Source organism: Mytilus californianus, unplaced genomic scaffold, assembly GCF_021869535.1.
Source record: "Mytilus californianus isolate M0D057914Y unplaced genomic scaffold, xbMytCali1.0.p SCAF_25, whole genome shotgun sequence".
In the NCBI taxonomy this organism is placed as follows: Eukaryota; Metazoa; Mollusca; class Bivalvia; order Mytilida; family Mytilidae; genus Mytilus; species Mytilus californianus.
The window spans coordinates 1301989-1327822 of NW_026262674.1; the positions used below are offsets into that span (position 1 = coordinate 1301989).

Here is a 25834-nt window from a genome sequence, read left to right on the forward strand (position 1 = left end):
GTTTAAAGAGACACATTATAACACATACAGGTGATAAACGTCATGACTGTAATCTGTGTGGTATACGGTTTAGTCAGCTTGATTATTTACAAATTCACATGAGAACACATACAAGTTATAAACCGTATGACTGTGATGTATGTGGTAAACGGTTTAGTCAGCTTAGTAGTTTAAAGAGACACATTATAACACATACAGGTGATAAACGTCATGACTGTGATCTGTGTGGTATACGGTTTAGTCAGCTTGGTTATTTACAAATTCACATGAGAACACATACAGGTTATAAACCATATGACTGTGATGTATGTGGTAAACGGTTTAGTCACCTTGGTAGTTTACAGAGACACATGAGAATAAATACCGTCGACAAACCTCATAACTATGATGTAAGTGGTAAACAAATTTCGTCAAATTTAAGAATTCATATGAGAATACATTCAGGTGATAAACCTCATACAGATCTATAATAAACCGTATGACTGTGATGCATGTGGTAAAGGGTTTGGTAATCTTAGTAATTAACATAGACACATTAGAACACATACAGGTGATAAACGTCACATCTTTATTGCGTGGAAAAGGGTTTAGTCAGGATTATAGTTTGCAGAGACATATGAGAATACATACAGGTGATAAACCTCATGACTGTGATGTATGTGGTAAAGGGTTTAGTCAGCTTATTAGTTTCCAGAAACACATGCCATGATGAGAATGCATACAGGCGATAAACCTCATGACTGTGGTAAAGGGTTTAGGCAGCTTGTTAGCTTACAAAGACACATGAGAACACACACAAGTGCTTAAAGCCATGAAAGGGTTTAGGTAGCATAGTATTTTACAAAGACACATGATAGCACATACTTGTGATAAACTCCGTGAATGTTATATTATCATGTGGTAAAATATTTGTTGGGAGTAGTGACTTAAAGAGACACATGAGAACACTTACTGGTAGAAAACCTTAAAAATGTGATGTATGGGGTATAGGGTTGAGTGAAAGTGGTAATTTAGATAGACACACGAGAACATAGTAATAGATGCAATCAATTTACTTTTTGTGCCAAATAATTATTTGAAGAAGTGACTAAGTTACAGAGGACACATACTTATGACGAACAGCATTGATCATGTACATGTGATGTAAGCTGCTTTAGACTTGTTTGTAGAAGAAATGCTTTAAACATTTGTTAAAGAGACACATTAAAGATCATTAAAACACATACTTGAAATAACTAAAAAACTTATAAATGTATTGTATTAAGTAGTGGTTATAATAAAATGTAAACTAACAGACAAATGAGAACATATAGTATTACAAGGTTCTGGATTGGGATGGGTGGGGGTTTGGTGTTCCTTCATTTCAGTATTCTTTAATTTTAGGGCCATTTTTCTCTTTTCTTTACTCTGTTTGTCCATCATTCTGTATTCTTTACTCTGTTTGTCCATCATTCTGTATTTTTAATATTTTAGCACCTCATTATTCTCATTTCTTTTTTTTTTGGGTCCATTTTTCTCTATTCTTTATCATGTTTATATTCTTTGCCCATTATTCTTTTTGGCCAACGAGACAACTATCCACCAGAATTCAAATGATAAAGATAAAGCATTTATAGGTCACTGTACGACGACCTTCAACAATAAGAAAAACCAAAACAAAAAATAAAAAATGTGAATCAATTCAATCAATCAACTAACGACCTAATTTATACAATATGATTTACAAAAAACATATATGACAGACATGAACCAACGACAAACACTTAATTACAGGCCCTTGACTTGGGACAGACTCATCAAAATGTAGCGGTGTTAAACATGTTGCATAGCGCTAATTATATAAATTCTCCCCTAACCAGGGACATTGATGGTACATGTACATCACATCATACAAAACAAACTGTTAAAATCAGTTGGCGGCTAGAGAAACTCTTCGAAATTGGATGAACTAGCATGAAGTAGCTGTTATCTGCTATTTCATCGGGTTGTTGTCTGTTTGACATATTCCCATTTCCATTCTCAATTTTATTGTGTTTTTTTTAGAATCTTGCATTTCAGAAACACTCAGGTGTGTAACCGTTATATATACAGATATGTTATTTGGGAAATACTTTCAAATTGGTTATGTATAGAGTCATATAACAACACTTCAATGTTATGTGAAAATTCAAATAATTATATGTTATTTCTTTGATTAATTGGATCCTTTCCAGTCCATGCTGTCATGCATTTTATCTAAAATTGTTCGTTTATAAATTTTGAAATTATAAAGAAACTAAGGTTTCAACTCCCTCAGGCAAAGTTGACCTTAGATGAATTTGGCTATTTGTTTTAGGTATTTTTGTCATATAGCTCTTCAACGGTTTCGGTACTTATACATCCCTCGGATTTCAAATGTTTGGCTTCGAGCGTTCCTGATGAAGGTAAATCCAGAAAAGCGCTTCGGACACACGAAATTATTAAACGTGTTGTTTTCAATTTTTTACATCACCGGGTCGATACCTCTGGTGGTGGACTATCAGTCCCCGAGGGTATTATCAGCTCAGTAGTCAGTACTTCGGTACTGACTTGATTTAACAAACTTTTCTAAAATTGTCCGTTTTTAAATTATTAAATTATTTAGAAACTAAGGTTTCAACTCCCTCAGGCAAAGATGACTTTAGATGAATTTGGCTATTTATTTTAGGTATTTTTGTCATATAGCTCTTCAACGGTTTCGGTACTTATACATCCTCGGATTTCAAATGTTTTGCTTTGAGCGTTTCTGATGATGGTAAATCCAGAATAGCGCTTCGGACGCATGAAATTATTAAACGCGTTGTTTTCAGTTTTTTATCAATAATACTATCATATATTCAAATAACAAAATGATGTTGATGTGTTTAATCATGATACTTGACAATTTCTTAGGTATCTTAAGTTGTGTTGATGTGTTTGATCATGATAATTGACGAGATACCTTAAGTTGTGCTGATGTGTTTAATCATGATACTTTACAAGGTATATAAGGGGGATCTAGTGTGTGGATTTTGTATTAAAAAAAATGCAGGGTAACAATTTATGTAAAAAAAAAGGATAAACTAATGAAAAATGCAAGACCGAATAGTGTAAGATAAAAAGGAAGGACAAAGATTACAACTAAGAAATGCAGGACAAAATTTGTCATCTTAAATTGGCTATGCACGGAAATTTAGACAATAAGGGTCCCTATAATTTGCAAAGAGCCTTGTACTCTCTTTATATACTACTTTGTCATGCAAGGGTTTTACTGACGATCGGAAGACGACTAACAGTGATCATATTTATATTCCCTAATCACTCTTGTGGTTCCTTTTCGACATGAATATAGATTAACTGGTAAAGACATACGCGACAAAACAGATATAAGAAGATCGATGTGGTATGAGTGCGTCGTAGTCGTCGTCGGCGGCGTCCAGAAATATTCACTCTGTGGTTAAAGTTTTTGAACTTAAAATATTCTTGATTTCTACCAAACTTGGACATAACCTTGTTTATGATCATAAGATAGTATCCAGAAGTAAATTTTGTCAAAAAAAAAATCCTGTTTTTCCGTATTTTACTTATAAATGGACTTAGTTTTTTCTGCCGGGAAACATTACATTCACTCTGTGGTTAAAGTTTTTAAAATTTTAATAACTTTCTTAAACTATCCTGGATTTGTACCAAACCTGGACAGAAGCTTGTTTATGATCATAAGATAGTATCCAGAAGTAAAGAGGTAGGGCCAATTTCCACTGAATTTTTTTCACAGAAGGGCCAATTTCAAAAAGTGCTGAAAGAATAAAATTTACGATAAAAACAAGAAATAAAAATGTTTTTTGGTCAATATCTCGATTTTTATGTATTATGTTATGTCTGGAAAATAGTTAATTTAACCTCCAAAAAAGGATGAAAGTCAAATATGCGGAATTTACCGTGTTTTAGGTTGGAAAAACAGGGAATCCCCCTAGAAGGACACTTCAAACCAAAACAAAGTTATGTTTTTTGTTGTTGTTGTAATTTATACAACTTTCCCCCTCAAAAATTGAAATTGGTTTAGTGTGTCCTAAATACCTAAAAAACAACTTTTTTAATAAAAAGTGGAACATCACTAAATTTTACCTATATAGCTGCTTAATATCAATTATGTTTTCAAGAGTCGCCGTGGCTCCATCGGTAGCGCTTAAAACTGTAAATAATGGATTGTTTTTAAGATGGGGTTCAAATCTCATGCTAATTTTTCTCATTTTTTTATGTTGAAATATTAAAATGTTATGTTTCTATCACATTTTTTCGGATGTTTGTTTAATTCAAAGAGTCACACTGAAGTAGATGCTTGTACATAACCAATAACACGAGAATTGATTATATAGCAATGAAGCCCAAATGTTGTTTGTGTTATACACATAACGAAAAAAGGCCATATCAGAAAAATTTCAAAACAACAAAAATATTTTTTCTAAATCTTGAACAAGAACGTTTTAGAAAATAGTATGATATGTAACAAATGCAGACAGTAATTTTATCGCCAATCAACCAACTGTGTAGATACTAGTAATGGCATTGTTACATTGTACCACCGTCCCTACACCGAAACCTAAGTCATCAGAAAATGAAACAACACCACAGAAAAAATCAATTACACTACCAATCGTGACTGTAGGTAAAACATCAAGAAAGTGTTGAATCTGTATCACAACATAGGGTCGATCCATTTGGTACAATGCCATGCAGAGAAGACCAGATTACATGCCGTGTTTGTTACGCAAGCCGTTCTAGTACCAACTGGTGTAAGCTTATGTCCGGTTCATATAGACGGTAAACCTTAAAAGCCGGAACAGTATATAGATATAGATACATCCAGATTGAGGAAAACAACATCCCAGTTAAATGCGTCCGATATATTTTGGCTTCTTGGCATTAAAACAGAGACCGATCTTGAATCAGATTAGCTGATTTATATCAGATAATTAGATTATTAAATGTTTCTTGTATTTATATTTAACCCCCTTTTTTAGGCGCCACTTAGGGGCATTCAGTTTTCGGTCTGTGCGTCCGTTCGTTTGTTTGTCCGTCCGTCCGTCCCTTCGTTCGTCCGTCTGCCCCGTTTCAAGTTAAAAGTTTTTGGTCAAGGTAGTTTTTGATGAAGTGGAAGTCCAACCAACTTGAAACTTAGTACACATGATCCCTATGATATGATCTTTCTCATTTTCATGCTAAATTACAGTTTTTACCCCAATTTCACGGTTTACTGAACATAGAAAATGATAGTACGAGTGGGGCATCCGTGTACTATGGACACATTCTTGTTTAATATTTTGTTAGTTTTAAGTTAAACGAAGCTGTGAAATACATGTACGCTACAAATCACCTACCAACATTAACACGCTAACTGAAGCACCATGTTTTTTTTAATACAAAACTAATTTTGAATATCTATTAGTTGATAATTCATATTTTAATGCTCCTCAAGGGCACTAACAAACAAAAGCAATATTGGTTTTGATAAACAAAAAAAATCAATAGTCTTGGCCTTGATTATTGTAGGAATACCTGTTCAAGGTATGAAAATAGATGATGTGACGTGTTTTCATATACTATAATTTGCATCTATCGGGCTATTTAAAAACATGATTTACCTAGCTAATCAAATGAAAAAAACTCACGGGAAAATGGCCCTACCTCTTTTGTAAAAAAACCCCCATTTTTTCCGTATCATACTTATAAATGGACTCAGTTTTTCTGCCAGGATACAATACATTCACTCTGTTGTTAAAGTTTTTAAAATTTTAATAAATTTCTTATACTATCCTGGATTTGTAAAAAAAAAATCCATTTTTTCTGTATTTTGCTTATAAATGGACTTAGTTTTTTCTGCCAGGATACAATGCATTCACTCTGTGGGTAAAAGTTTTTAGAATTTTTTAAAACTTTTTTATACTATCCTTGATTTGTACCAAACTTAGACTGAAGCTTGTTTATGATCAAAAGCTAGTATCTAGAAGGAAATTTTGTACCTGCTTATCCGTATTTTACTTATAAATGGACTTAGTTTTTCTTCCAGTTAATATTACATGCAGTCTGCAGTTAAAGTTTTTAAAACATTTATTAGATTCATAAACTATCCTGCATTTTTACCAAACTTGGACAGGAGCTTCTTACAATCAAACGATAGTATCGAGAGGAATATTCTTATTGATTTTTCCCTCATTTTTTGTTGAGCCTGCGATTAACAGCAAAAGGAGGCAAGACACTGGGTTCCGCGGAACCCTTACAAATATTTATAGGTACCAACCTTCACCCTGACCTGAAACAATAGTGTAACATCACAACATAGGAAGACACATATTCTCCATTTCCATTCTCAATTTACATTATAAAATATCAATTAAAATGGCTTAACTCAATCAAAAGACATATTTACACAATTGAACATACACTGAAAATAAATAGGAATTTTTAAAACCATTTTAGCATGCATATGTAGTAATATCACGAAGAGTGTTTCCTTAACAAGGATTGATTCATTGCATTTTTTTTTATAGTTGTTGAATGTCTATAGTGGCAAATAGTTTACGCATGTTCAGGACGAAAACAAATTACATTGTAACAATACATACAAAAGGAAAGTCCAGTAATAGGTATACATTTTGGCCTATTTTTCTCTTTTCTTTATATTTTACCACCCAATTATTTTCTATTCTTAACTTGTTTTAGTGCATTTTTTCTTTAATTTTTTAGGCTATTTATTCTACATTGTTTGACAAGTATTTTCTGTTCTGTAAACCTCATCCAGACCCCCTCTATATATGATTAGGATCGAACTCTAATATGTAAAATTGAGAATGGAAATGGGGAATGTGTCAAAGAGACAACAACCCGACCAAAGAGCACACGACAGCCGAAGTATTTCTTTAACCCGAAAAATCAATGTAGGACAGCAAAACTTATAGCCAGTTTGACCTCATCCCTAACTATGTAAATAAAATAAATGTAACCAATTTTTGATCTATTGTCCATTAATAACTGATGTCTTGTGCATCCGGCAAAGCTAACTGATTTTTTATACGACCGCAAAAACATTTTGCGGTCGTATATTGGTATCATGTCGTTTTCGTCGTCGTCGTCGTCCGCGTCGTCCGAAGACACATTTGGTTTCCGGACAAGAACTTTAGTTTAAGTGAATGGATCTCTATGCAATTTTACCATCAGGTTCAATACCACAAAAGGAAGGTTGGACTGATTTTGGGGGTTATGGTACCAACCGTTTAGGAATTAGGGCCAAAAAGGGTCTAAAAAAGCATTTGTCTAGTTTCTGGACAATAAATTGTGTGTAAGTGTATGGATATCTCTGAAATTGTACTGCAAGGTTCCATATCACAAAGGGAAAGCTGGGATTAAGTTTTGGGGTAATTGCCTCAAACATTTAAGAATTAGGGCCAAAATCAAGCATTTTTTCTAGTTTCCAGACAATTACTTGTGTTTAGGTGTATAAATCTCTCTAAAATTGTACCATAAGGTTCCATATCACAAAGGGAAGGCTGGGATTGAGTTCACCACATTTATTTTGTGTCGGAAACCTATATTATGTCAAAAAATTGATCACAATCCAAACGGTTAGACAGTATCCAAACTTTCACCAACTGTTCAGGGTTTGACATATGCGGTCGTATCAGGCTGCGCTCAGCGAAGCATTTTATTTTAGGTTATTTTTGGGTACTTATCTTTATATCTAAAAAATGTAGGCCGAGGTTTGAGTTTGTATTTATAAGCCGAATTATTATGATGATTTAGCCGCTGTATTCAGAGTCGGCATAGTATACAAATTAATAAGCCTAAAGGACATATATATTACACAAGCTATAATGATCTTTTAACCGACATAATTGAACGAGCAGCGCTACTATGTACTGTTCTGTACATATATGTACATGTACCTCCGTTTTACTTCGAAGCACTCAAGTTTACAATCCTTATCGGATGAGCAAGTAATATTTACTCATCGAAGAGACCGATATCTTTACACAATAAAAAAACACAATGTTTTTTGTTCATTAATAACATAGAAACTAGTCTATGTAAGAGTGCGCCTACAAAACGGTGATTCCTATCCGTTGAGGAGGTGTTCCATAATTGGATTGAAATATACATATGTAAAGAAGATAACGTTGGTCTCTTTCCCTCGACTTATATATTCTCCCTTCAAACACAACTGTAAGTTAAATGATTTATTTTATTCTAAACAAACTGGAGTGAAAAATATATGGGTAGACTTAATAGTTACACTGTTTATAACGAGAAAACTATGATGAAGCGTTTATCTGCTTGTCCGGACCGAAACTTGTCATTTAAGACGGTAAATAATATGTTGTGTTATACACTGTATATGATTGACAAATATTATGAGACAACTATCCTCCAAAGCTCAAATTAAGTATCTACATGTAGATGCATCCTGTAACAAATTAAAGACAACCACTTGGACTTCAACAATGAGAAAAACCCATACCTCATGAATACCAATTACCTCCCCCAGCGTTGTAACAAATTATTGTATAATAAAAAATGGGTAACACGAATGACAAAATAACACAGTTAACTGTTCCATATTTTCTTCACCCTCACATTTTTCTGACATTGCCTTGACATGGCTTGAGGGCTCCACTTTGGTGGTCTAAAATGAACATGTTGAAGGATCGTATGCAATCATTCTTTTATTCCTCCCATTGTGATTTCCTTGGTCGCCATGTTGGATGTACATACTAATATTTATAATGATCTTTATGAACTTACCTGCTTTCTGTAAATCATTGTTAAGTTATAAAATACACTTACATTATAATATTATTTAATAATCAATGTTTAAAAGTCACCAATGTGTGCTAATATTAAAATTTCAAGTGTTATTTGGTCATTACAAGTGTTATTCGGTTATTCAAGGTACTGATGAAAAATTAACAAAAAAGCTTTAACACATGTTTAAAAACCGACGCGCCAGGAAGTAGTAAATTCCAACAATGGCCAGGTTGGAAGAGAAGCCTTGCGAAGTGGTAGGAACCATGGGAAGATCGTCCATTCAGATACCAAGCCTTTAGAACAATGTCATGTATCATATAAAAGTAAAACGAACTCAATTTACATTGTAAACAAACGTTATTTTTCTATATTTATCTTATCTATTTATAACTCTTTATTGCTACTTTCACTTTTCATTGTTTCTCTCACCATGACAACGTCAAATTCAATGTACCACTTTGAGTACTTCAGTAATTAATTTCTGTATGAAAATTGTCCTGATGACGCCTACCCTGCAGGTGAAACATGTAGACCATAGCAAATAAAATTGCAGACCATTTGAAGTGTTGTTGTCAATTTTGAGTATTATTTAAATGTTTAAAAAAAGTTTAAATATTGCAATTTTAAGAAAAGCCACATGCAGATGTATACATGTACATGTACAGTCAGGGATATAACTCTATAGGGTTATTACAGAAAATAACTTGCATGTGTTATTACAGATACTTTCATGAGTTGTCTACTCTTTAATCCTTAAATTTTCTAAATCTGTAATAACATATGATTGTTATTTGTAAAATAAATCATAAATATTTTAATTTTTTGTGGGCTCTAGGGAACTCTTGAAACTGTGCACAGAAACTAAATGTGTAGCCTTGATAACTAATTTTTGATGTAAATTAATACTTTTTCATTAACCACAGTGGCAGATCCAGGTGGGGGGGGGGGGGGGGGGGGGGGGGGGGGGGGAGCTTGCGCAGAACCTCATTACACATGTTACATGCTCTGATCATTACTTCTTACAATAAATTAAAATACATTGTAATTAAGCATGATGTATGTCTGAGCGAATGGGTTGGAGTGATGTAGAGAAGCTGTAATAACACCCTTTAGTTATTACAGGCATATTATTTCTGTAATAAAATAGGTGTACATGTACTATGCATGATTGGCAAACTATGAACTGTTATATCTTTCTATAGTTAAGTATACATAAAGACAATAGTAATATCAATAGAACTTGTATACATTTTAACAAAACTAATGATGTATATTGTCCCTTTGAAACATCATGAACATGTTACGTAGCATACATATGTTATCACAGTTGTTTGATTTTTTAGTCCACAATAACAAATGTGTGTTATTTTTCTGTAATAACCCTATAGAGTTATATCCTTGACTGATGTATTTGATATCAGAATGTGAGTTCTTATTATTGCTATATATATAAAATAGAAGATGTGGTATGATTGCCAATCATTGCCAATGAGACAACTCTCCACAAGAGACCAAATGACACAGAAATTAACAACTATAGGTCACCGTAGGACCTACAACAATGAGCAAAGCCCATACCGCATAGTCAGCTATAAACATGATAAAAGGCCCCCGAAATGACAAATGTAAAACAATTCAAACAAGAAAACTAACAACCTAATTAATATACAAAAAATGAACGAATAACAAATTTGTAAAACTTAAACAAACGACAACCACTGAATTACAGGCTCCTGACTTGGAACAGGCACATACATACAAAATGTGGCGGGGTTAAACATGTTAGTGGGATCCCAACCCTCCCCCAAACCGGGGACAGTGGTGTAACAGTACAGCATAAGAACTAACTATGAAAATCAGTTGAAAAAGGCTCTAGTAGTTATCATGGTCATATTACATGTATTATTTAACTTAATAAAAATTTCACAATAATTTCTGAATTTACAGTAACTACTAATAAAGAATGTCATGTACATGTATCTATAGACTAAAAAAAAATCAGCACACATCCAACATCCAATGGATTTAGTAAGTGTAAAGACGTCGTTAACAGTTGGAGAAAACATAACCTTGTGCAAAGCCAAAATAAAGATGCTGATAGATTATATCTATTTTGTACACTGACAAAAAATACATATTAAAATCCGGGATAGTTTTAATCAAGTATACAAATCCTTTGTTTTAATAAATTCTTCAAGAAAATGTTCATTAGATTTTATTTTTATCTAGGTCCTGGATTTGTACTGGGTTACAAATGTATCTGTACTGAGAGTAAAATTTGTGATGTAAGTAAACCATGGTAAACATGGCCATATTTGTTAAGACATGTCAGTGGCTAAACTGATGAACGAGAACAATAGAAAGTTACCTCATCTTATGATAAAAGTCAAGAAATTCAATATTGAAACAATGTCGGTGACAATTATACTGGTTAAACAAATATAATATGTAGAGACAACAACATCTGGGTTACCGCAAGGTGATAGTTTTATTGAGTCTACATGTTTCGCCACTTACGGTGGCGTCTTCAGGACAATTTAAACATAGAAAACAAATACTGAAGTACATAAAATGCGGTGCATATGGGGTTACAAAGGTTAACAAGACGTAACGTCACAATAATTGATTTGACAACTTTAAAATGAAAGTGAAAGTAAAAGTTAATAATGCATTGTCAGTGTCTTTTCCAAAATGGACAACACCTCACAGGACATTCCGTACCATTCCAAAAGGCTTCACTCGGAAAGAGGTACTACTTCCAATTGCGTCGGGAATGTTGTAAGATGTATGGTAGTCGCACATGTAGGGCATGGTGGAAGTTGTGGTGAATTGGTTACATTTTGCGGTTGTGGTACACTATCCATGTTGCAAGTTTATTTCAACAATAATCGTGCGGTTCTGCGGTGGTCTTCTTTTTCGCGGGTTTTCCTTTTCTTCGAGGTATGGGCGGTTTCTTCAGTGAGGTTGGTGGTAGAATGGAACTGGTCGGTAGACATGAGGCTAACGGTTGTAACTACAACGCAGGACGGCTAAGGTGGATCGTGTGCGGATGCAGGGGTTCACAGAAAAATAAATAATTTGTGACGAGTGAACCAACACCTTCTAACGGAAAAGCTGGTAGAGTAACCAAGATGGATACCGAAGTATGCTGCGGTTGTCTTAAAACCTCATGGAAATATAATATGTAGAGACAACAACATCTGGGTTACCGCAAGGTGATAGTTTTATTGAGTCTACATGTTTCGCCACTTACGGTGGCGTCTTCAGGACAATTTAAACATAGAAAACAAATACTGAAGTACATAAAATGGTTAAACAAATGTTAAAAGTTATTTCTAAAAACAATTGTACATTCAAAAAAATAAATTTGTTAAACTGTGTTATAAGAAATATATATGGAAAGAAATTATGTTTTATGTTAATTATTTACATATTAAGTTATTACATTAGAAGTTTGTGAAGCTGAAATTTAAAAAAAAATGTTGATCTTTTGCTGCATATTGTTAAAATAAAATTGGAAAAATTCATATACATCATTGTACATACAAAATCTAAAGATCTTCCAGGTCAAAAATTTCTGGAGTGTTCCATATAGTCGAATGTTACAATTTTCCAAAATGTACTTATTTTTATTTACATTTGATCTTTGCTGCATATCCATGATATCAATCGATTTCATTGGAATTTTCTCCTTGAACTTCTCTAATCTTGCTACATACATGTAGGGATGATTGGCATATTCCAGAGAGGTATATACATGGTATATTCATCATGTACATGTAGGTTTAAAATTGAGGATGGAAATGGGGAATGTGTCAAAGAGACAACAACCCGACCATAGATCAGACAACAGCCGAAGGCCACCAATGGGTCTTCAATGCAGCGAGAAACTCCCGCACCCGGAGGTGTCCTTCAGCTGGCCCCTAAACAAATATGTATACTAGTTCAGTGATAATTATATATAAATAAGAAGATGTGGTATGAGAGCCAACAATGAAACCACTCTCCATCTAAGTCACGGTGTATAAAAATTTACAAAGTTCGATTAACTTAAAGCTTGTTTCTAAACCTTCTTTGCATATTGAAGCAAATAAAAATTGTTTAAACCTATACATATAGACAAATGTTTCAAAATGATGTGGGTGTGTTTAACCATAGTTGTAAAGAACACTTTATATGCCCTTGCAACTGAAAGTTGGGGTAGGGCATATTGTTTTACCACTGTTCGTCCGTTCATATGTGTCACCAAGGTCCCACAGAGCACTGTTAGATAAGGGGGAGCTAACTCGTATGTACTCGAACCAAGGGACAGGGGGTCAGTCTATCGCTAGACTTAATGTTCTGATAGGCATAGCTAAAACGCAAGAAAGGTTTTCATAATTTAATTAACGATAACAATTTAGATAAATGATGATAACAATCAATTAGTAAACAATGCCAAATAATAATAATAATTAAGGTACAAAGTAAAAAATCTAAATATCAACTCCAAAGTAAAACTATTTCTTCTTACAATGTAAAATGTAAAATAAATGCCAAAACTACTAAATCATATAATGAACTTAATCTCAAAATCAAAATGTAAAAGTCTCAAAATTAAAGATTCCCAAAAGTATTTTCCAAAGTTAAATTATGAGTCAGAGATAAATTTTGTCTCAACACTACACAGTCAACTGGTAGACTGGTAGACAGTCTTATAGGTCCAGTATCATGACATGAGTAGTGAGAGGTTACGCTTCCGAAACACTGACTGCTTTCTTAAAAATTATCAAAAAATAAAAGGTGAGTCAAAGATAAATTTTTGTCTCAACACTACAAAGTCAACTGGTCGACTGATCGACAGTCTTACAGATCCAGTATAATAGACTTTAGCAGTGCAAGTTTAGGTTCCGAAAAGATGACTGCTTGTCCAAAATTTCACAAAGCTATTTATACTAAAACATAAAATAACTCAACATGACACGAGATGTTAATATTACTCTCATTAGTAAAAAATAGACGTTAATTAACAAAGCCTAATCCTATAATGCTTTGATAAAATCTTAGACTTTCCAAGTGACATATGCTAATTACAATTAATATTTCAAAACAAAGTGCTTTGACCAAACTGTGGCATTTCGAGTACTAATGCCACTACATAGGTAAAAATTAATTAAACGGCTTAATTAAAATTTTTCAAAATACAAACATAAAATTTTCTTTCTTAAAAATAAAACATATTTTTTATCCAAAATAACACTAACACAAATTTAAGCCAAATAACACACCATGACATATGCCCCATTATTGGTATATATATATATATTCAACACGACTCCTCCTACAGTTTGATTGCAACCTAGGTCAATCATGGTCAAGTATTGTAATTTAATTTATTAGCAGTTTCCAATAATAATTTTTCTGCTTAATTTAATTTGATAGAAATTAATTGTGATATATCACTGATATTTTCTAAATAGTCGCATACCTAGCAACTTGATCAAAGTATATTAGTTTGGCAACTATTATGAGGTTCTATCCCTCATGTCCCTAGTTCATGGTCCAGCAACATCATATTAATTTACTAGCAATGTTGCTGTCCATCAGATTGTCTTTTCTGATATTTTTTTATACAGATAGACAAAGACATATCTTTGAATCAACATTTTATTTATTATATACTGACCGACTTTAGAAACGCAACACTAGATTATTATTTTTAAATTTTTGAATGAATGTGGCACCGTCAAAAGTAATGACTGCCTGTAACAAATGCCAAAACGATTGTCAGAAAGATCAACCAATTCTGTTCCACATGTTTTGGGTTCTGTTTTACACATTCTGACTATGCGTTTGTTCCACCCATTACAATGGGTTTTGGCAATTATGCGGTTGAATCTTCAGGGCTTAAAATGTTTTTCTTCAGTCGATTCTTCGGCAGTTCAGTTTATGGGAAACGTTTATGGCATGAATCGGTGCGCAATGGCATTCGGCAATTTGATAAGCAGTTGACGTTGCGGCCGTAAACATGTCTCGCAAATGACGTTGCGTAATCAAATTCTATTGACGTTGCATTGTCACTACATGTTGATCTGGTCATTGATGGTCAGCAACAAATCCCGTCTACCTGTATCGTTGTCGGAAGGACAGTAAGACGAGATTCTGAAGTCAAACTGTATGGTTGCAGCACGTTCATGTTTTCCTCTTTGCAGTATTCTTATGGGCTGATTCAGTTTTTTATTCCTCAGACTTGGCAATATGAAGATGCAACATTTTTTAACTGATTTAAGTGTGGCAAAGGATTGAAAGAACTGTTTCACGAAGCAAAACAAACTGAAAAAATCTTTTATGGGTTCCAAATTTCGCTCTAAGAAATTCGTGCGACTTCAAAAATCCGGTATATTCAATAACCACTGGTAAGTCAGATGTTGATTTTTTCGTAAGAGAAGGAAGTATGGTAAGCATTAATATTAGTTGTATGAGAATCAAACATGATGTGGGAAAAAAATCAACAAAATGAGTGTTGCGTTTTTAAAGTCAGTCAGTATAGATAAAAAGATGTGGTATGTAAGTGCCAATGAAACAACTCTCTATCCAAGTCACAATTTTAATGTATGAAAAGTTAACAATTATCAATCAGGGGTACTACTTGTTACAAGTAAGATATACTTATATAAGTTAATTATAATGTTTGAATATATTCTCTCCTTAATTTTCTCAAAAAATTACTTGTATAAGTAATTTATTTTTACAATCCCCAAGGATTTGTACACTATACAAATCCTTGCAATTCCACAAAAATCCTCAAGTTTTGAGATGTAAAAATATGCCTTTAAAAAATTTTCTCAGGTTAGCTCATAATTTTTCATTAAAGTTCAATTTTTCATCTCATTAATTCAACAAAGAAACTGATTGCACAAATATCTTAAGTATTTGCACAAGGTCTTCAAAAACTGCCCCTTGGGGCTTGTAAATGACCAGTGTTCTGAAGATAACAGACAAGTGAGATTTTCATTGTCCATGAAATTATACTTAAATGATTAGTAATGACATCTGCAAAGAACAGACAATTAAAAATTCAATTAGGAGTAAACATGGTAAAGTAGTCTTAAAAAAATTAAGAAAAGAAGATAGGATAAAATTGAGAATGGAAATGGGGAATGTGTCAAAGAGACAACAACCCGACCATATGGCAGACAACAGCTGAAGGCCACCAATAGGTCTTCAATGCAACGAGAAACTCCCGCACCCGCAGGCGTCCTTCAGCTGGCCCCTAAACAAATATGTATACTAGTTCAGTGATAATGGACGTCATACTAAACTCCAAATTATACACAGGAAACTAAAATTAAAAATGATATAAGACTAACAAAGGCCAGAGGTTCCTGACTTGGGACAGGCGCAAACATGTGGCGGGGTTAAACATGTTTTTTGAGATCTCAACCCTCTCCCTATACCTTTAGCCAATGTAGAAAAAACAAACGCACAACAGTACGCACAGTAAAACTCAGTATAAGAGAAGTCCGAGTCCGATGTCAGAATAGGAAACAAAAGAAAATAAACAAAATGACAATAATACATGAATAACAACAGACTACTAGCAGTTACTGACATGCCAGCTCCAGACCTCAATTAAACTGAATGAAAGATTATGTCTTCATCATATGAATATCAGGCACAATCCCTCCTGTTAGGGGTTTAGCATTATACCGTCATAAAATATATGAGAAGAACATAACCCGTGTCATGCCAACAACTGGTTTTAGAATAAATGTGTTTAATTCCGATAGAAAGACCCTATAAGTGAATCAATAGTAACATGATTAAAGCCAAAATATGCAATCTTTACTGACCTGACAACAGTATCGTAACTATATCCCTTCTTAATAAGTCTGTTTAAAGGTTTTGTTAGCTTTTGAGGTGAATCAGTCAGGGGACTTATTGAAATAAGTGATTTTTAAATCACTTATTTAAGTAGCAAATTCGAAGTTTTGTCACAAATTGGGATTTTGTAGTTTTACCAAAATTTTAAACACATAGGTTTAGATAATATCTTTTCATTAGTAAAATTGAAAAAAATGAACTTTTTGCTTCTTTTAAAATAAGCATCAAGGTTTATGCCTTTGATGCAATCATTTAGCTGCAAATTCTATTTTACTTGAAAAAATGCTATTAAAATGGCTTTACATAATGAACTGATACTTTCTTAACAGATTTTTCCCAGCAGTTGGAGTATTTTTCCTGTAAAATTCAAGGTTTCATCTTATAGATTATGTAATAAAATTCTACTGTTCGTGATCAAAATTTCACTGTTCGGGGGTGTTGAAATAAGGGGGGGGGGTTATTAAAATAATAATACTTAAAGAAGTGATTTTTTGGAAGGAAATTGAGGTATGATACTTAAACAATTGATTTTTGTCGAGCCTGCGACTTTTGTCGCAGAAAGCTCGACATAGGGATAGTGATCCGGCGGCGGCGGCGGCGGCGGCTACGGCGGCGGCGGCGTTAGCTAACTTCTTAAAAGCTTTATATTTTAGAAGGTGGAAGGTCTGGATGCTTCATACTTTGTATATGGATGCCTCATGTTACAAAGTTTCCGACAGTCACATGTCCAATGTCCTTGACCTCATTTTCATGGTTCAGTGACTACTTGAAAAAAAAGTTAAGATTTTTTGTAATGTTAGATTCTCTTATTATAAGTAATAGGATAACTATATTTTGTATGTGCGTACCTTGCAAGGTCCTCATGCCCGTCAGACAGTTTTCACTTGACCTCGACCTCATTTCATGGATCAGTGAACAAGGTTAAGTTTTGGTGGTCAAGTCCATATCTCAGATACTATAAGCAATAGGTCTAGTATATTCGGTGTATGGAAGGACTGTAAGGTGTACATGTCCAACTGGCAGGTGTCATCTGACCTTGACCTCATTTTCATGGTTCAGTGGTTATAGTTAAGTTTTTGTGTTTTGGTCTGTTTTTCTTATACTGTATGCCATAGGTCTACTATAGTTGGTGTATGGAATGATTGTAAGGTGTACATGTCTAGCGGGCAGGTGTCATCTGACCTTGACCTCATTTTCATGGTTCAGTGGTCAAAGTTAAGTTTTTGAGTTTTGGTCTTTTTTCTAATACTATATGCAATAGTTCAACTATATTTGGTATGTGCGTACCTTGCAAGGTTATCATGCCCGTCAGACAGTTTTCACTTGACCTCGACCTCATTACATGGATCAGTGAACTAGGTTAAGTTTTGGTGGTCAAGTCCATATCTCAGATACTATAAGCAATAGGTCTAGTATATTCGGTGTATGGATGGACTGTAAGGTGTACATGTCCAACTGGCAGGTGTCATCTGACCTTGACCTCATTTTCATGGTTCAGTGGTTATAATTAAGTTTTTGTGTTTTGGTCTGTTTTTCTTATACTGTATGCCATAGGTCTACTATATTTGGTGTATGGAATGATTGTAAGGTGTACATGTCTAGCGGGCAGATGTCATCTGACCTTGACCTCATTTTCATGGTTCAGTGGTCAAAGTTAAGTTTTTTGAGTTTTGGTCTTTTTTTCTAATACTATATGCAATAGTTCAACTATATTTGGTGCATGGAAATATTTTATGATCTATTTGTCAGTCACGCAGGTTTTATTTGACCTTGACCTCATTTTCAAGGTTCATTGCTCAGTGTTAAGTTTTTGTGTTTTGGTCTGTTTCTCTTAATCTATAAGCAATAGGTCAACTATATTTGTTGTATGGAAGAATTGTTAGCTGTACATGCCTGCCCAGCATGGTTCATCTGACCTTGACCTCATTTTCATGGTTCATTGGTCAATGTTTAGTTTACTTGGTTAATGTTAAGTTTATGTGACAGTTGTAATAAAGCTTTATATTTAGGACTATCAACATAATATCAATGATTAGTAAAGAAGGCGAGACATTTCAGCGTGTGCACTCTTGTTATGTCATTATCCTAGATTTAGTACAAGGTCATCACCTGACATAACCCGGTCATCCTATCAACACAGGTGTTGGTTCTGATAATTTTAGCAACATAATTAGTTCCTGGATCATTAGTATTCTATATTTAAAGCTACAATAAAATTAAATCACTTAGTCTAGTGATTAATTTGTACTACTTAAATAGGTGATTATTAAAGAAAGACAACTCTTACTTCCAACCCTTATGGACATAATGTTACTTGAATACAGTTGAGTTATATTTACGAATGATGTCCTTATACCGATGATAAAATTTAGTAAATGTTTTGACTAGTTTATGATATGGAAAACCCTGGTGTAATAATTTTTCAGTAATACATAAATTTATCTCGCTAAAATCTAATACGTTGTTACATACACAAGCGAATCGTACAAGTTGAGATATATATTAAACACCATAAGATGGTGACAAGGGAACATCACCATCTAAAAATGGATAATTAACGATATGAAATGAAAATAATCTCTTTTATCATAAATTTTTGTATTACGCATGACTTTTGTATTAAGGATGACTTTTTTACTTGTAATTATATAAGTAAAAAAAAAAAATTGAATGTCTAAGGGACATAACTAATCAAAAATATAATTAAACTATACAAGTAAATAAAATACACTTGTATTAGTATCCTACAAATTTACTTATATAAGTATATTAATATTTGCTTTTTCAAGTAATAAATAAAAATTACTTGTACAAGTAGTACCCCTGACTGATTATAGGTCAAAGTACGGCCTTCAACACGGAGCCTTGTAAATAATATTGCCATTTATCAACATTCTTTAACCTTATGAATAAACATGATAAAGAAGATGTGAGTTATACATCAATGAGGCAGTACAGCATTATATATATATATATATATATATATATACTTCTTGTACATGTTGTACAAAATGTATATAGCATGGAATTAGAATTACCCAAACATGCAGACACATATATGTCAAAATAGATATGCTATGTGTAACGTGTAATTTGCAGAAAGGTATCAAAAGGTTTACATGTGACGTTTTTATTTTTTTTTGTTCCTTACAGAGTTGTACAAGAACTGATCACATACTGGAGATAAACGGTATCAATAAGATGTTAGAGGGAGGAGAGGATTTAGTCACAATCAATTGTACTTTACCGAGACACATAACAACAGAGGCTGGTAAAACACATCATAAATGTGATGTTTGTGCTAGAGAATTTAGTCAAAGTAGTCACTTAAAGAGACATGTGACATGTGTGAGAACACATACTGGTGAAAAACCTCATGAATGTGATGTTTGTGATAGGGAATTTAGTCAAAGTAATGACTTAAAGAGACACATGAGAACACATTTGGGAAATAAACCTCATGGTAGTTTACAGAGTCACATGATAATACATACAGGTGATAAACCTTATGACTGTGATGTGTGTGGTAAAGGGTTTAGTCATAGTGGTAATTTTCATAAACACATGAGAACACATGATAAACCTCATGCCTGTGATTTATGTGAAAAAGGGTTTAGTGAGCATGGTAGTTTACAAATTCACATGAGAACACATACTGGAAATAAACCTCATAGCTGCGATGTATGTGGTAAAGGGTGTAATCAGCATGGTAGTTTACAAATTCACATGAGAACACATACTGGAAATAAACCTCATAGCTGCGATGTATGTGGTAAAGGGTGTAATCAGCATGGTAGTTTAGAAATTCACATGAGAACACATACTGGAAATAAACCTCATAGCTGTGATGTATGTGGTAAAGGTTTTAGTCAGCATGGTAGTTAACATATTCACATGAGAACACATACAGGTGATAAACCTTATGGCTGTGATGCATGTGGTAAACGGTTTAGTCAGCTTGGTAATTTACAGATTCACATGAGAATACATACTGGCTATAAACCTCATGAGTGTGATGTATGTGGTAAAGGGTTTAGTCATCATGGTAGTTTACAAATTCACATGAGAACACATACAGGTGATAAACCTTATGGCTGTGATGCATGTGGTAAACGGTTTAGTCAGCTTGGTAATTTACAGATTCACATGAGAATACATACTGGCGATAAACCTCATGAGTGTGATTTATGTGGTAAAAGGTTTATTAAGCATAGTAGTTTACAGATTCACATGAGAACACATACAGGTGATAAACCTTATGACTGTGATGTATGTGGTAAAAGGTTCAGTGAGCATGGTAGTTTAAAAATGCACATGAGAATACATACTGGTGATAAACCTCATGAGTGTGATATTTGTGGTAAAAGGTTTATTATGCATAGTAGTTTACAGATTCACATGAGAATACATACAGGTGATAAACCTTATGATTGTGATGTATGTGGTAAAGAGTTCAGTCGACTTGGTGATTTACAGAGACACATGAGAACACATACTGGTTATAAACCTCATGAATGTGATGTATGTGGCAAAGGGTTTAGTGATCTTAGTAATTTCAAGAAACATATGAAAATGCATACAGATAAAACATGAAAACCTCACATTTGAGATGGCAAAGGGTTTAGTCAATTTAGTAGTTTAAAAGGAAGTATGAGCATACATTCCATACAATTTACCTGATGACAGTGGTGTATATGGTACAGAGTTTGGTCAGCATTGTAATTTACATATTGACATGAGAACACAGACATGTTATTAACCTCATGACTGTGGTGTACATGGTAGAGGGTTTAGCTAGCTTAGTAATCATGGTAACACATGAGAGTGAGAACACATGATTGTGATGTATGTTGCATATAGTTTAGTCATATATTCATGTAATTTAAGGAGACATATGAACATGATGAAAATACATACAAGCAAAACATATAAATCTCACATTTGTAATGCATGTGGTTAAGGATTTAACTAGCTTAGTATTTCATAGAAACACATGAGAACACATACAGGCGAAAAAAATCATCACTGGTGATGTATGTGGTAAACAGTGATAAAGGTTTCATTTTACTAAATGTGATTAACAGAGACACACGAGAACACATACAGGTTATAGACCTCATGACTGTAATGTATGTGGGAAAGAGTTCAGTCTACTTTGTGATTTACAGAGACACACTAGAACATATACAGGTTATAGACCTAATGACTGTGATGTATGTGGGAAAGAGTTCAGTCTACTTTGTGATTTACAGAGACACACGAGAACACACTGGTTATAAAACTCGTGACTGTGATGTATGTGGGAAAGAGTTCAGTCTACTTTGTCATGTTTGTGATTTACAGAGACACACGAGAACACATACAGGTTATAGACATCATTACTGGGATGTATGTGGGAAAGAGTTCAGTCTACTTTGTGATTTACAGAGACCCACGAGACCACATACAGGTTATAGACCTCATTACTGTGATGTATGTGGGAATGGGTTAGTCATCTTATTGATTTAAAGAGGCATATGAAAATACATACAGGCAAAATATGTAAACTTCACATTTGTCAGTTTGTGGTGTACCAAACAAATGTATGAAAATACATACAGGCAAATTACCTTATGACTGTAATGTATGTGGTACAGGGTTTTGTTAGCATTGTAATTTACATATTGACATGAAAACATATTAATCGCATGACTGTTGTGTATATGGTAAAGGGTTTAGCTAGCCTATAGATATGTAAAGAGACACATGAGAACACATAAGGTGAATAATCTCTTGACTGTATGTGGTAAAGGTTTTAATCAGCATGTTGACTCAAAGAGACACATTTGAATACATAATGGGATAAAACTCTGAAATTAGATGTTTGAGGTTGGACAATGTTGGAGGTTCAATATGAGTGATAATCTACATACTTAGATATTTAGAACATATACTAGTAAATAAGTGATAATTTACGTAAACACACACATGAGAACCCATACTAGTGATAAGTGATAATTTACATAGACACATGAGAACCCATACTAGTGATAAGTGATAATTTACGTAGACACATGAGAACCCATACTAGTGATAAGTGATAATTTACAGACACATGATAAAATTGAGAATGGAAATGACACATGAGAACACATACTAGAAAATAAGTGATAATATACGTAGAGACATGTACGAGAAATCATAGTAGTGATAACTTACGTAGACATATGAGAACAAATATAAGTGATAATTTATATAGACACATGAGAACACATACAGGTGATTAATATTTTGACTGTATTGTGGTAAAGGTTTAAGTCAGCATGTTTACTTAATACACATAAAGGGGATAAAACTCTGAAATGAGATGTTTGAGGTTGGGGGTTCAATATGAGTGATAATCTACTTACTAAAGACATGAGAACACAAACTAGTAAATAAGTGATATAAACATGAATAATTTACAATTGCATATATGTTTTTATGCCCCATTTATGGGCATTATGTTTTCTGTTCTGTGCATCCGTTCGTCCGTCCGTCTTTCCCGCTTCAGGTTAAAGTTTTTGGTTAAAGTTTTTGGTCAAGGTAGTTTTTAATGAAGTTGAAGTTCTATCAACTTGAAACTTAGTACACATGTTCCTTGTGACATGATCTTTCTAATTTTAATGCCAAATTAGAATTTTGACCACAATTTAACGGTCCACTGAACATAGAAAGTGATAGTGCGATTGGGGCATCCGTGTTCTATGGACACATATTCTTGTTTTATATCTATTCCGACAGACTGACCCGGATTATTCATGCAAAATATCCATAAACCAACAAATGAAAAAACCCAGGCCATGTGCTGCTCTTCGTTGTATGCGCTCTATATAATGCGGTTAAATGTCTTTCTGTAGATATAGGTCATATACAGTGCCCGAGTAACCCAAGACAGAACGAACAAGTGAGATGTAGGCAGTTTCCTTAAAATGTTTATTGTAGTGTTTAAGGTTCCTTTTAATAAATCTAAGTGTGGAATTAGTTTTTATTGTCAAATTTGTTAATATGAGATGACCATTTCAAAGTATCAATAATGATAAATCCTAAGCACAGATTTTCACTGACTTTTTCAAAAACGTGATTACTTAGTATATATATACATGTAACTGTGTGTTAACGGTGACCTGGATTACTTAGTATATATATACATGTAACTGTGTGTTAACGGGGACCTGGATTACTTAGTATATATATACATGCAACTGTGTGTTAACGGGGACCTGGATTACTTAGTATATATATACATGTAACTGTGTGTTAACGGGGACCTGGATTACTTAGTATATATATACATGTAACTGTGTGTTAACGGGGACCTGGATTACTTAGTATATATATACATGTAACTGTGTGTTAACGGTGACCTGGATTACTTAGTAAATATATATGCATGTAACTGTGTGTTAACGGTGACCTGGATTACTTAGTATATATATACATGTAACTGTGTGTTAACGGTGACCTGGACCACTTAGTATATATATACATGTAACTGTGTGTTAACGGTGACCTGGATTACTTAGTATATATATACATGTAACTGTGTGTTAACGGTGACCTGGATTACTTAGTATATATATATATATATATATACATGTAACTGCATGTAACTGTGTGTTAACGGTGACCTGGATTGCTTAGTATATATATACATGTAACTGTGTGTTAAAGGTGACCTGGATTACTAAGAATATATATACATGTTACTGTGTGTTAACGGTGACCTGGATTACTTAGTATATATATATATGTAACTGTGTGTTAACGGGGACCTGGATTACTTAGTATATATATATACATGTAACTGTGTGTTAACGGGGACCTGGATTACTTAGTATATATATACATGTAACTTTGTGTTAACGGTGACCTGCTACGTACGGTGATTTGGCACAACATATAGCATTTGCTGGCATTGAAATGCATATCCCAGTCCTTTGCCCAATTTTGTAACGAGTTTAGATCCTTCTGTATTTGAAGTTGGTCCTGTGGTGTGTTGATGTTACTATACAGAAAACAGACGTACTTGTGATTTTACACAGAGTAGCAAGTCATTAATATGACATAGAAAAAGAAGGGGATCGAGAACTGTTCCCTTGGGCACCCCTGAGTCGACAGAGCAAGATGAAGAAAATTTTCCTTCGACGATAACTCGCTGTTAACGTTGCATAAATTGACTGAATAGAATTATTTTGTTATCAACACACATTGTATTCCAGTATACTAGTTTATGCAAATCAAAGGGGAAATAATAATTTGGTTGCGTCAATACAATTATTCGGCGATTTTTTTCACCAAACTTTAACATCATGTTCAAATAATAAACATGCAACTAGCGTACTAGACAACAATAGAAAAAAATCAAAAAAATCAGGGCGAATGGACCCTGGGCGAACAGGTGTCAGGGCGAATGGACCCTGGGCGAACAGGTGTCAGGGTGAAAAGGTACTTAGGCGAACGTGGATCGACAGGGCGAACGGACCCGGATTCACATTTGGAATTATTTAATCCATACAAACACAGGTGTGTGATACAGGTCGGTAATTTGCTGCTGTCTGTCTGTCTCCTTTTATAGATATTGGACTGATATTTGCATTTCTTCAGTCAGATGGGACAGTCAAGACAAAGCTGGAATATGTGACTCACTACTGGTGCTAGCTGCGGAACCGTAGCTCTTAGGTCCTTATGTTATTTTTTGACTATTTGCGGAAATAGTACTGATAAGAACAAACTATAAATATCAGTTAAAAAGGGCTTAACTCGTCAGGTCAATATACAGCTCAAAACTAACAAAAATGCAAAAGCCACAGAGCACATATCGGTTACTGAGAGTCTGAGAGAGTGAGAGTAGGTCTAAAACCAATACTGTTAATTCAGAAATTATTGCGTTCATTTATTACACGCAATTATAATTGCTATTTTTGAAGAAATAACAAAAAATGAGAGTATACATATTGCGATATTAGGAAAAGCCACATACACATGTATTTGATATCAGAATACAAGTTCTTATTATTGGGATACTCAAGTAGTCACAATATTCACATTAATAAAAAACCTCGCAATAATTTCTGAATTTACAGTAACTACTTATAAAGAATGACATGTACCTATAGACTAAAAAAAAATCAACATACATCCCGCCTGACATGGT

The 25834-nt window shown here is 33.8% G+C and overlaps 1 pseudogene; it reads left to right on the forward strand.

Moving 5' to 3' along the window:
* Positions 1-56: 56 nt before the first annotated feature.
* Positions 57-23658, forward strand: LOC127732469 (gastrula zinc finger protein XlCGF57.1-like; annotated as a pseudogene).
* The last annotated feature ends 2176 nt before the right edge of the window (positions 23659-25834 follow it).